The sequence below is a fragment of the Oncorhynchus gorbuscha genome, unplaced genomic scaffold, assembly GCF_021184085.1.
Source record: "Oncorhynchus gorbuscha isolate QuinsamMale2020 ecotype Even-year unplaced genomic scaffold, OgorEven_v1.0 Un_scaffold_1870, whole genome shotgun sequence".
NCBI lineage: Eukaryota > Metazoa > Chordata > Actinopteri > Salmoniformes > Salmonidae > Oncorhynchus > Oncorhynchus gorbuscha.
Window position 1 is genome coordinate 1 of NW_025746527.1, and position 12,500 is coordinate 12,500.

A 12,500-nucleotide genomic window follows, 5' to 3' on the forward strand; every position below is an offset into this window, starting at 1 on the left:
CTGGTATATAACTGGCATTGATGAAGTCAGAACAGGGGTCATCCTCCAGGTAGGAGAGCTTCACTCTGGTGGAATCATCTAGAACAGAAGAGAGATGTCGTTAGTGTGACTGACTGGGTTCTCCTCTGAGCTAATGCCTCTGGTGACTAAAGTCTTCAAGTCTTCAAGTCTTCAAGTCTTCAAGTTTCAGACGAACAAACTCATCACCTCAGTTACATTAAAGCTCTGGTAAGAAAATACTGTAAAGGTCTTGGAATCTGCACAGAGGGGTTGAAGATGTTGTTGTTGCTGCATTGTGAAGCAAAATGATATTAAAGTAAGGATGCTGCTTTACTTTGTATTGAGCAGTGCCACAGATTGATAGGCCGTACTTCACTAATACCTCATACCAAGTAACCCCTGATTTAAATGAATTCACAACTGTAAACGTACATAGTTTGCTGTTTGTGAACGGCAGGCTTGTTCTCCGTTCCACAATTAGACACCTCCAATTGTATTGCCACCTGAACAAACACTTTTGAGTCCAGACCAATTATTCCAGACCAATTTACTTAATGTGCTTGAACAACGACAAAGCAGAAACTTAACTTTGAAAAGTAAAATGCCCCCTATTCCCAAACAGAGCCCTATATAAACTGGTATAAAGTAGTCCACTATTCCCAAACAGAGCCCTATATAAACTGGTATAAAGTAGTCCACTATTCCCAAACAGAGCCCTATATAAACTGGTATAAAGTAGTCCACTATTCCCAAACAGAGCCCTATATAAACTGGTATAAAGTAGTCCACTATTCCCAAACAGAGCCCTATATAAACTGGTCTAAAGTAGTCCACTATTCCCAAACAGAGCCCTATATAAACTGGTCTAAAGTAGTCCACTATTCCCAAACAGAGCCCTATATAAACTGGTATAAAGTAGTCCACTATTCCCAAACAGAGCCCTATATAAACTGGTCTAAAGTAGTCCACTATTCCCAAACAGAGCCCTGTAGAAACTGGTATAAAGTAGTCCACTATTCCCAAACAGAGCCCTATATAAACTGGTCTAAAGTAGTCCACTATTCCCAAACAGAGCCCTATATAAACTGGTCTAAAGTAGTCCACTATTCCCAAACAGAGCCCTATATAAACTGGTCTAAAGTAGTCCACTATTCCCAAACAGAGCCCTATATAAACTGGTCTAAAGTAGTCCACTATTCCCAAACAGAGCCCTGTAGAAACTGGTATAAAGTAGTCCACTATTCCCAAACAGAGCCCTATATAAACTTGTCTAAAGTAGTCCACTATTCCCAAACAGAGCCCTATATAAACTGGTCTAAAGTAGTCCACTATTCCCAAACAGAGCCCTATATAAACTGGTATAAAGTAGTCCACTATTCCCAAACAGAGCCCTATATAAACTGGTATAAAGTAGTCCACTATTCCCAAACAGAGCCCTATATAAACTGGTCTAAAGTAGTGCACTATATAGGGACTAGGGCTCTGGTCTAAAGTAGTGCACTATATAGGGAATAGGGCTCTGGTCTAAAGTAGTGCACTATATAGGGAATAGGACTCTGGTCTAAAATAGTGCACTATATAGGGAATAGGGCCCTGGTCTAAAGTAGTGCACTCTATAGGGAATAGGGCCCTGGTCTAAAGTAGTGCCCTAGATAGGGAATAGGGCTCTGGTCTAAAGTAGTGCACTATATAGGGAATAGGGCTCTGGTCTAAAGTAGTGCACTATATAGGAATAGGGCTCTGGTCTAAAAGTAGTGCACTATATAGAGAATAGGGCTCTGGTCTAAAGTAGTGCACTATATAGGAATAGGGCTCTGGTCTAAAGTAGTGCACTATATAGGGAATAGGGCCCTGGTCTAAAGTAGTGCACTCTATAGGGAATAGGGCCCTGGTCTAAAGTAGTGCCCTAGATAGGGAATAGGGCTCTGGTCTAAAGTAGTGCACTATATAGGGAATAGGGCTCTGGTCTAAAGTAGTGCACTATATAGGGAATAGGGCTCTGGTCTAAAGTAGTGCACTATATAGGGAATAGGGCTCTGGTCTAAAGTAGTGCACTATATAGGGAATAGGGCTCTGGTCTAAAGTAGTGCACTATAGGGAATAGGGCTCTGGTCTAAAGTAGTGCACTATATAGGGAATAGGGCTCTGGTCTAAAGTAGTGCACTATATAGGGAATAGGGCTCTGGTCTAAAGTAGTGCACTATATAGGGAATAGGGCTCTGGTCTAAAGTAGTGCACTATATAGGGAATAGGGCTCTGGTCTAAAGTAGTGCACTATATAGGGAATAGGGCTCTGGTCTAAAGTAGTGCACTATATAGGGAATAGGGCCCTGGTCTCTCTCTCATTAATCCTTAGATCCACTCTGTGTGCTACTCACAGGGCAGGATGTTGTTGTAACGGTTCTCTCTCATTAATCCTTAGATCCACTCTGTGTGCTACTCACAGGGCAGGATGTTGTTGTAACGGTTCTATCTCATTAATCCTTAGATCCACTCTGTGTGCTACTCACAGGGCAGGATGTTGTTGTAACGGTTCTTGCCCCTGTTCTCTGGTAGACGGGCTGCATCCAGAGGCTGGTTACGACCCACATCCTTCAGATCCTGAGGGGGAATGGAAATAATGAATGATTTAGTGAAACAGCTTATAAAGAATTGGTTTATAAACTAATAATTCAAAGTTTAAAAAACGACTTTATAAACATGTTTTTTTTGTAGATAAAGGGGGATCTCTTATCAGATAATCATTTCTGAAGTTTTTTGTTGTTGTTTTTTTTTACCTCAAACTCTTCTGACAGAAGATAGTTGGAGTCTGCCTGTAGCTTAGTGAGGTGGGATTCAAAGTGGGCTGCTTTGACGGGGCTGAGGGGAGACAGACAGACACATCTTAAATAAATGATCTACGAGAATGTAAATGATTCATGAGACTTTAAAATGTAAATGTAAAAAACTGCTTATGGAAACAGGATTTATTGTGATTTATTTAGGGCAGATAATAGCACTTGTAATATTACTTGGTCATCCTATTTAATTCAGGATTTCTAGAGACAGAAGATAACATGGAGGGTGTAATAGACGCACCTTGAGATGCGTCGGTTGCTGAAATAAAGAGAAGTAGAGTGTAACATTAGACGGCTGTGTTCCTGTTAAACACATTTCCTTTTATCTTGTTACACACTCCATTTTGTTTTGGCGACTAACAGATTCAGAACTCCATTTTGTTTCAGCGACTAAGAGATTGAGAACTCCATTTTGTTTCGGCGACTAAGAGATTCAGAACTCCATTTTGTTTCGGCGACTAAGAGATTCAGAACTCCATTTTGTTTCGGCGACTAAGAGATTCAGAACTCCATTTTGTTTCGGCGACTAAGAGATTCAGAACTCCATTTTGTTTCAGCGACTAAGAGATTCAGAACTCCATTTTGTTTCGGTGACTAAGAGATTCAGAGTGCCCTCTCTCCTCACACACTAATCTTGTTACTTCCTCACAGACCTACGCCACTCTGCTGAAATGACCTTTAAATTACATTTCCTCGTTTAATTGAATTGAACCTTTATTGAACCAGGTTGTCCCATTGAGGGCTGAAGACCTCTTTCACAAGAGAGACCAGAACATGTAATTACATTGTTTACGACAACCCTAGAAGGTTCATTCATTTCCCAGACTGTCTGTTGGTGGTGGACCTATGTTTAGATACTGAGTGTTTGGTGCACAGACAGTGTGTTGAGGTAGACAGGAGTTCACTGTGTTGTCCATCCCCTCTCAGCAGTGAGTGACAACCCAGGGATCAATTATGGTAGTCCCTCCCTTGTGTCAAGGCCCTCCCCTGTGTCAAGGCCTGCTGACTGGTGAGTGACAACCCAGGGATCAATGATGGTAGTCCCTCCCTTGTGTCAAGGCCTGCTGACTGGTGAGTGCAAACCCAGGGATCAATGATGGTTGTTCACCAACAGAACAGAGTGGTTTAAACCCCTTCCTGTTATCGATCTGCAACAACCTAGTGGATGATTGCATCCATTATTTCAGCACAAACCCACACGCATGCACACATGAGAGCACGTACACACACATCTATTTTTAGAGACAGGGAGAATGACATCTCTCTGTCCCTTCACTCATACTGACAGTGTGACGATGGACAGAAAAAAATTGGATGGTATCAGAGGAGATGTGACGAGAGAAGAGAGAGAAGGATGGAGAGAGAGAAGGATGGAGAGAGAGAAGGATGGAGAGAGAGAAGGATGGAGAGAGGGAAGGATGGAGAGAGAGGATGGAGAGAGAAGGATGGAGAGAGAGAGAGAAGGATGGAGAGAGAGAGGGAAGGATGGAGAGAGAGAGGGAAGGATGGAGAGAGAAGGATGGAGAGAGAGAGAGAAGGATGGAGAGAGAGAAGGATGGAGAGAGGGAAGGATGGAGAGAGAAGGATGGAGAGAGAGAGAGAAGGATGGAGAGAGAGAAGGATGGAGAGAGGGAAGGATGGAGAGAGAGAAGGATGGAGAGAGGGAAGGATGGAGAGAGGAAAGGATGGAGAGAGAGAAGGATGGACAGAGAGAGAGAAGGATGGAGAGAGAGAGGGAAGGATGGAGAGAGGGAAGGATGGAGAGAGAGAAGGATGGACAGAGAGAGAGAAGGATGGAGAGAGAGAGAAGGATGGAGAGAGGGAAGGATGGAGAGAGGGAAGGATGGAGAGAGAGAAGGATGGAAGGATGGAGAGATGGAAGGATGGAGAGATGGAGAGAGGGAAGAATGGAGAGATGGAAGGATGGAGAGATGGAAGGATGGAGAGAGGGAAGGATGGAGAGATGGAAGGATGGAGAGAGGGAAGGATGGAGAGAGGGAACATGGAGAGAGGGAAGGAAGGAGAGATGGAAAGAGGGAAGGATGGAGAGATGGAAGGATGGAGGGATGGAGAGATGGAAGGATGGAGAGATGGAGAGATGGAGAGAGGGAAGGATGGAGAGATGGAAGGATGGAGAGATGGAAGGATGGAGAGTGGGAAGGATGGAGAGACGGAACATGGAGAGATGGAAAGAGGGAAGGATGGAGAGATGGAAGGATGGAGGGATGGAGAGAGGGAAGGATGGAGAGAGGGAAGGATGGAGAGATGGAAGGATGGAGAGATGGCCTCATTCTGTCATTACATGTCTAATCAATGAACTGCTAGTCCTTCTCTCTGCTCTGATCCCCATGTCAATCACTGGTTTTAAGTCATGTATATTTCAGCAGTGCTCTTTGTGATCTCTTTTCTCTGTCAGTCACTCGTTGGAAGGACTAGGAGGGAGGCAGTGACTTCAGTATTTGCTTGTCACTCCTTCAGTCTCAAGTAATGTCTTTCCTATAATCTTCACTACAATGCAATGATACATGAAGAAAAGTTTGTCTCTAGGTGCTTCTAAACTCAAGGAGCATACAGTTGTATTGACCAACTTATTATGATTCAGACGTTGTAATCAGACATTAAAATCAGACGTTGAAATCAGACGTTGAAATCAGACGTTGAAATCAGACGTTGAAATCAGACGTTGAAATCAGACGTTGAAATCAGACGTTGAAATCAGACGGTGAAATCAGACATTAAAATCAGACATTAAAATCAGACATTGAAATCAGACATTAAAATCAGACATTGAAATCAGACGTTGAAATCAGACGTTGAAATCAGACGTTGAAATCAGACATTGAAATCAGACATTGAAATCAGACATTAAAATCAGACATTAAAATCAGACGTTGAAATCAGACGTTGAACTCAGACATTAAAATAAGACATTAAAATCAGACGTTGAAATCAGATATTATAATCATCTTTATAAACATGTCCTCAGCAGGGATATAAAGAGACACTGGATATGCAGCCTGACCTCCTCTGGCAGACCATTCCAAAGTCTAGGGGCCCTAATTGCAAATTGTTTTCAACCTGTACTTTGGAATGGTTAACAGTGCCCTGCTAGAGGATCTCAGGCTGTGTCCTGGCTCATAGGGAGATGAATGGTCAACAGTGCCCTGCTAGAGGATCTCAGGCTGTGTCCTGGCTCATAGGGAGATGAATGGTCAACAGTGCCCTGCTAGAGGATCTCAGGCTGTGTCCTGGCTCATAGGGAGATGAATGGTCAACAATGCCCTGCTAGAGGATCTCAGGCTGTGTCCTGGCTCATAGGGAGATGAATGGTCAACAGTGCCCTGCTAGAGGATCTCAGGCTGTGTCCTGGCTCATAGGGAGATGAATGGTCAACAGTGCCCTGCTAGAGGATCTCAGGCTGTGTCCTGGCTCATAGGGAGATGAATGGTCAACAATGCCCTGCTAGAGGATCTCAGGCTGTGTCCTGGCTCATAGGGAGATGAATGGTCAACAGTGCCCTGCTAGAGGATCTCAGGCTGTGTCCTGGCTCATAGGGAGATGAATGGTCAACAGTGCCCTGCCAGAGGATCTCAGGCTGTGTCCTGGCTCATAGGGAGATGAATGGTCAACAGTGCCCTGCTAGAGGATCTCAGGCTGTGTCCTGGCTCATAGGGAGATGAATGGTCAACAGTGCCCTGCTAGAGGATCTCAGGCTGTGTCCTGGCTCATAGGGAGATGAATGGTCAACAGTGCCCTGCCAGAGGATCTCAGGCTGTGTCCTGGCTCATAGGGAGATGAATGGTCAACAGTGCCCTGCTAGAGGATCTCAGGCTGTGTCCTGGCTCATAGGGAGATGAATGGTCAACAGTGCCCTGCTAGAGGATCTCAGGCTGTGTCCTGGCTCATAGGGAGATGAATGGTCAACAGTGCCCTGCTAGAGGATCTCAGGCTGTGTCCTGGCTCATAGGGAGATGAATGGTCAACAGTGCCCTGCCAGAGGATCTCAGGCTGTGTCCTGGCTCATAGGGAGATGAATGGTCAACAGTGCCCTGCCAGAGGATCTCAGGCTGTGTCCTGGCTCATAGGGAGATGAATGGTCAACAGTGCCCTGCTAGAGGATCTCAGGCTGTGTCCTGGCTCATAGGGAGATGAATGGTCAACAGTGCCCTGCTAGAGGATCTCAGGCTGTGTCCTGGCTCATAGGGAGATGGATGATCAGAGATATAGGCTGGGATAAACCAGACCTAGCCTTTAAAATGTGATTAATACAAGGTTACTATATATATTCTAAAAGTGACTGGTAGCTAGTTTAGAGAAACTAGATGAGGTGTGATATGGTTCCATTTCCTGGTGCCTGTTAAAAGCCGAGCTACAGCGGTTTGAACTAACTGGAGTGATTTCGGACTGGACATGTACACAGAGAGTTACAGTAATCTAGGCATGAGGCAATACAAGCATGTAGAAGTTTCTCCAAATCAGTGGCTGAGATAAAAGACTTGACATTAGCTAGCTTGGTCACTGGATAAGGCTAGCTACACTAGCTTGGTCACTGGATAAGGGTAGCTATGCTACCTTGGTCACTTGTGAAGGGTATCTACGCTACCTTGGTCACTGGTGAAGGGTACCTACGCTAGCTTGGTCAATGGTGAAGGGTAGCTACGCTAGCTTGGTCAATGGTGAAGGGTAGCTACGCTAGCTTGGTCAATGGTGAAGGGTAGCTACGCTAGCTTGGTCAATGGTGAAGGGTAGCTATGCTAGCTTGGTCAATGGTGAAGGGTAGCTACGCTAGCTTGGTCAATTGTGAAGGGTAGCTACGCTAGCTTGGTCAATGGTGAAGGGTAGCTACGCTAGCTTGGTCAATGGTGAAGGGTAGCTACGCTAGCTTGGTCAATGGTGAAGGGTAGCTACGCTAGCTTGGTCAATGGTGAAGGGTAGCTACGCTAGCTTGGTCAATGGTGAAGGGTAGCTACGCTAGCTTGGTCAATGGTGAAGGGTAGCTACGCTAGCTTGGTCAATGGTGAAGGGTAGCTACGCTAGCTTGGTCAATGGTGAAAGGTAGCTATGCTAGCTTGGTCAGTGGTGAAGGGTAGCTACGCTAGCTTGGTCAATGGTGAAGGGTAGCTATGCTAGCTTGGTCACTGGTGAAAGGTAACTACACTAGCTTGGTCAATGGTGAAGGGTAGCTATGCTAGTTTGGTCACTGGGTCTGATTGATAAATAGACCCGCGTGTTTTCAACCTACCAGAGAACCTGAATGTTACGATTGCGGATGATGTCACCAAGGGGAAGCGTATAAAGACAAAAAGGGTTATGTGTGTGTAACGGATGTGAAATAGCTAGCTAGTTAGCGGTGGTGCTAAATAGCATTTCAATCGGTGACTTCACTTGCTCTGAGACCTTGAAGTAGTGGTTCCCCTTGCTCTGCAAGGGCCGTGGCTTTTGTGGAGCGATGGGTAACGATGCTTCGTGGGTGACTGTTGTTGATGTGTGCAGAGGGTCCCTGGTTCGCGCCCGGGTATGGGCGAGGGGACGGTCTAAAGTTATACTGTTACATGTGTCTCACCTTCTGACTCCAACGTACATCCCTGATGTAGGCCCCTGCTTCCACATGCTCATCCGTACCACTGGGCTTTCCTGTACTGCCCTGTGTACACACACCATGCAATCAATTCAACTATAAATCAATATATTTTTTTAACCCAATTTGAAAAATTGTATTAGATTTGCCCGCACACAACACACAACACACACGAACACGCACAGGCACGCACTACAGTACGTCTGTCCAGCAGCAAATGACTCATTGTTCAGTCATTTATACATAATTCCTAATTACACAGTCGTTAGCGTGACACATGATAGGTTCTGGACTCCACAATAAGGTTAGACATCATTGATAGACTGAGTTTGAGGATGCCGATCATTAGAGCTCCAGCTTACTTCCTGTATAAATAATAAATAGAAACATTATTTACTGTCTAATAGTTCAAGACACGTGAAAATATGCATCTACATGTGAGTTCCAGCGTTATTTTCGTTTCGTGTCCCCAAAGGAGTGTCAAACTGTGTTAACCCACTGAGCTAAAGCCTAGGCATTATCCCAGAGAGGTAATGCAGGTCTTCAGGTCTCAGGCAAGGTGAAACATCCCAGTCCCGGACGAGACACTCACACTTTACGGATTCTCTGCCTGTAGACGAGGAGGGAGATGACGGCGATCAACATTCCTATGAGGAACATTCCGGCGCTGATGCCCTCGATGACTCCGCTGAGGGGCTCTGGGAGAGAAAACAATAACACACAAACAACCATGAATAAAACCCCTTACTGTGACTGTAGTAGTAAAACCCCTTACTGTGACTATAGTAGTAAAACCCCTTACTGTGACCATAGTAGTAAAACCCCTTACTGTGACTATAGTAGTAAAACCCCTTACTGTGACTATAGTAGTAAAACCCCTTACTGTGACTATAGTAGTAAAACCCCTTACTGTGACTATAGTAGTAAAACCCCTTACTGTGACTATAGTAGTAAAACCCCTTACTGTGACTATAGTAGTAAAACCCCTTACTGTGACTATAGTAGTAAAACCCCTTACTGTGACTATAGTAGTAAAAACCCTTACTGTGACTATAGTAGTAAAACCGCTTACTGTGACTATAGTAGTAAAACCCCTTACTGTGACTGTGACTATAGCAGTAAAACCGCTTACTGTGACTATAGTAGTAAAACCCCTTACTGTGACTATAGTAGTAAAACCGCTTACTGTGACTATAGTAGTAAAACCCCTTACTGTGACTGTGACTATAGCAGTAAAACCGCTTACTGTGACTATAGTAGTAAAACCCCTTACTGTGACAATAGTAGTAAAACCCCTTACTGTGACTATAGTAGTAAAACCCCTTAGTGTGACTATAGTAGTAAAACCCCTTACTGTGACTGTGACTATAGCAGTAAAACCGCTTACTGTGACTGTGACTATAGTAGTAAAACCCCTTACTGTGACTATAGTAGTAAAACCGCTTACTGTGACTATAGTAGTAAAACCCCTTACTGTGACTGTGACTATAGCAGTAAAACCGCTTACTGTGACTATAGTAGTAAAACCCCTTACTGTGACTATAGTAGTAAAACCGCTTACTGTGACTATAGTAGTAAAACCCCTTACTGTGACTGTGACTATAGCAGTAAAACCGCTTACTGTGACTATAGTAGTAAAACCCCTTACTGTGACAATAGTAGTAAAACCCCTTACTGTGACTATAGTAGTAAAACCCCTTACTGTGACTATAGTAGTAAAACCCCTTACTGTGACTGTGACTATAGCAGTAAAACCGCTTACTGTGACTGTGACTATAGCAGTAAAACCCCTTACTGTGACTATAGTAGTAAAACCCCTTACTGTGACTATAGTAGTAAAACCCCTTACTGTGACTATAGTAGTAAAACCCCTTACTGTGACTGTGACTATAGTAGTAAAACCCCTTACTGTGACTATAGTAGTAAAACCGCTTACTGTGACTATAGTAGTAAAACCGCTTACTGTGACTATAGTAGTAAAACCCCTTACTGTGACTATAGTAGTAAAACCCCTTACTGTGACAATAGTAGTAAAACCCCTTACTGTGACTATAGTAGTAAAACCCCTTACTGTGACTATAGTAGTAAAACCCCTTACTGTGACTGTGACTATAGCAGTAAAACCGCTTACTGTGACTGTAGCAGTAAAACCCCTTACTGTGACTATAGTAGTAAAACCCCTTACTGTGACTATAGTAGTAAAACCCCTTACTGTGACTATAGTAGTAAAACCCCTTACTGTGACTATAGTAGTAAAACCCCTTACTGTGACTATAGTAGTAAAACCCCTTACTGTGACTGTGACTATAGTAGTAAAACCCCTTACTGTGACTATAGTAGTAAAACCGCTTACTGTGACTATAGTAGTAAAACCGCTTACTGTGACTATAGTAGTAAAACCCCTTACTGTGACTATAGTAATAAAACCCTTACTGTGACTATAGTAGTAAAACCCCTTACTGTGACTATAGTAGTAAAACCCCTTACTGTGACTGTGACTATAGTAGTAAAACCCCTTACTGTGACTATAGTAGTAAAACCGCTTACTGTGACTATAGTAGTAAAACCCCTTACTGTGACTATAGTAGTAAAACCCCTTACTGTGACTGTAGCAGTAAAACCCCTTACTGTGACTATAGTAGTAAAACCCCTTACTGTGACTGTGACTATAGTAGTAAAACCCCTTACTGTGACTATAGTAGTAAAACCGCTTACTGTGACTATAGTAGTAAAACCCCTTACTGTGACTATAGTAGTAAAACCCCTTACTGTGACTATAGTAGTAAAACCCCTTACTGTGACTATAGTAGTAAAACCCCTTACTGTGACTATAGTAGTAAAACCTCTTACTGTGACTATAGTAATAAAACCCCTTACTGTGACTATAGTAGTAAAACCCCTTACTGTGACTATAGTAGTAAAACCCCTTACTGTGACTATAGTAGTAAAACCCCTTACTGTGACTATAGTAGTAAAACCCCTTACTGTGACTATAGTAGTAAAACCCCTAACTGTGACTATAGCAGTAAAACCCCTTACTGTGACTATAGTAATAAAACCCCTTACTGTGACTATAGTAATAAAACCCCTTACTGTGACTATAGTAGTAAACCCCTTACTGTGACAGTGACTATAGTAATAAAACCCCTTACTGTGACTATAGTAGTAAACCCCTTACTGTGACTATAGTAATAAACCCCTTACTGTGACAGTGACTATAGTAATAAACCCCTTACTGTGACAGTCACTGTAGTAATAAACCCCTTACTGTGACTGTAGTAGTAAAACCCCTTACTGTGACTATAGTAATAAACCCCTTACTGTGACTATAGTAGTAAACCCCTTACTGTGACAGTGACTATAGTAGTAAAACCCCTTACTGTGACTATAGTAGTAAAACCCCTTACTGTGACTATAGTAGTAAACCCCTTACTGTGACTATAGTAGTAAACCCCTTACTGTGACAGTGACTATAGTAATAAACCCCTTACTGTGACAGTGACTGAAGTAATAAACCCCTTACTGTGACTACTAGTTAGTCTCCTCGATCAAAACAGAGCGAGTTGTTTTAATTTTCTCCATAATACTGATACTATATTTGATGGATCAATGTTAAAGACAGAGCGGAGGTGTGTGAGAAATAGGAACCATTTGAGCAGGAGATTAAAGCACTATATTCTTAGATAGCACTGCAGGGTTTAATGTCTAAATCAATGGATAAGAGTACTTGCACACAACACAATCTCACTGCTGCAATAGATGTAATGTTACTAGCCAATGTACAGTGTTTTCTGAAAGGATTCAGACCCCTTGACTTTTCCCACATTTTGTTACGTTACACAGCCTTATTCTAAAATGTATAAAATATTTGTTTCCATTATCAATCTACACACAATATCCCATAATGACAAAGCGAAAACAGGTTTTAAGAAATTTTGGCAAATGTATAAAAACACAAAAACAGAAATAGCTTATTTACATAAGTTTTCAGACCCTTTGCTAAAAGCTAAAAAAAACTCAGCTCAGGTGCATCCTGTTCCCATTGATCATCCTTGAGTTATATTGGCAACTATATTGGAGTCCAC

The 12,500-nt window shown here is 43.0% G+C and overlaps 1 pseudogene; it reads right to left on the bottom strand.

Moving 5' to 3' along the window:
- Nucleotides 1–7: 7 nt before the first annotated feature.
- Nucleotides 8–12,500, bottom strand: part of LOC124024477 — a 104,685-nt pseudogene continuing 92,192 nt past the window's right edge.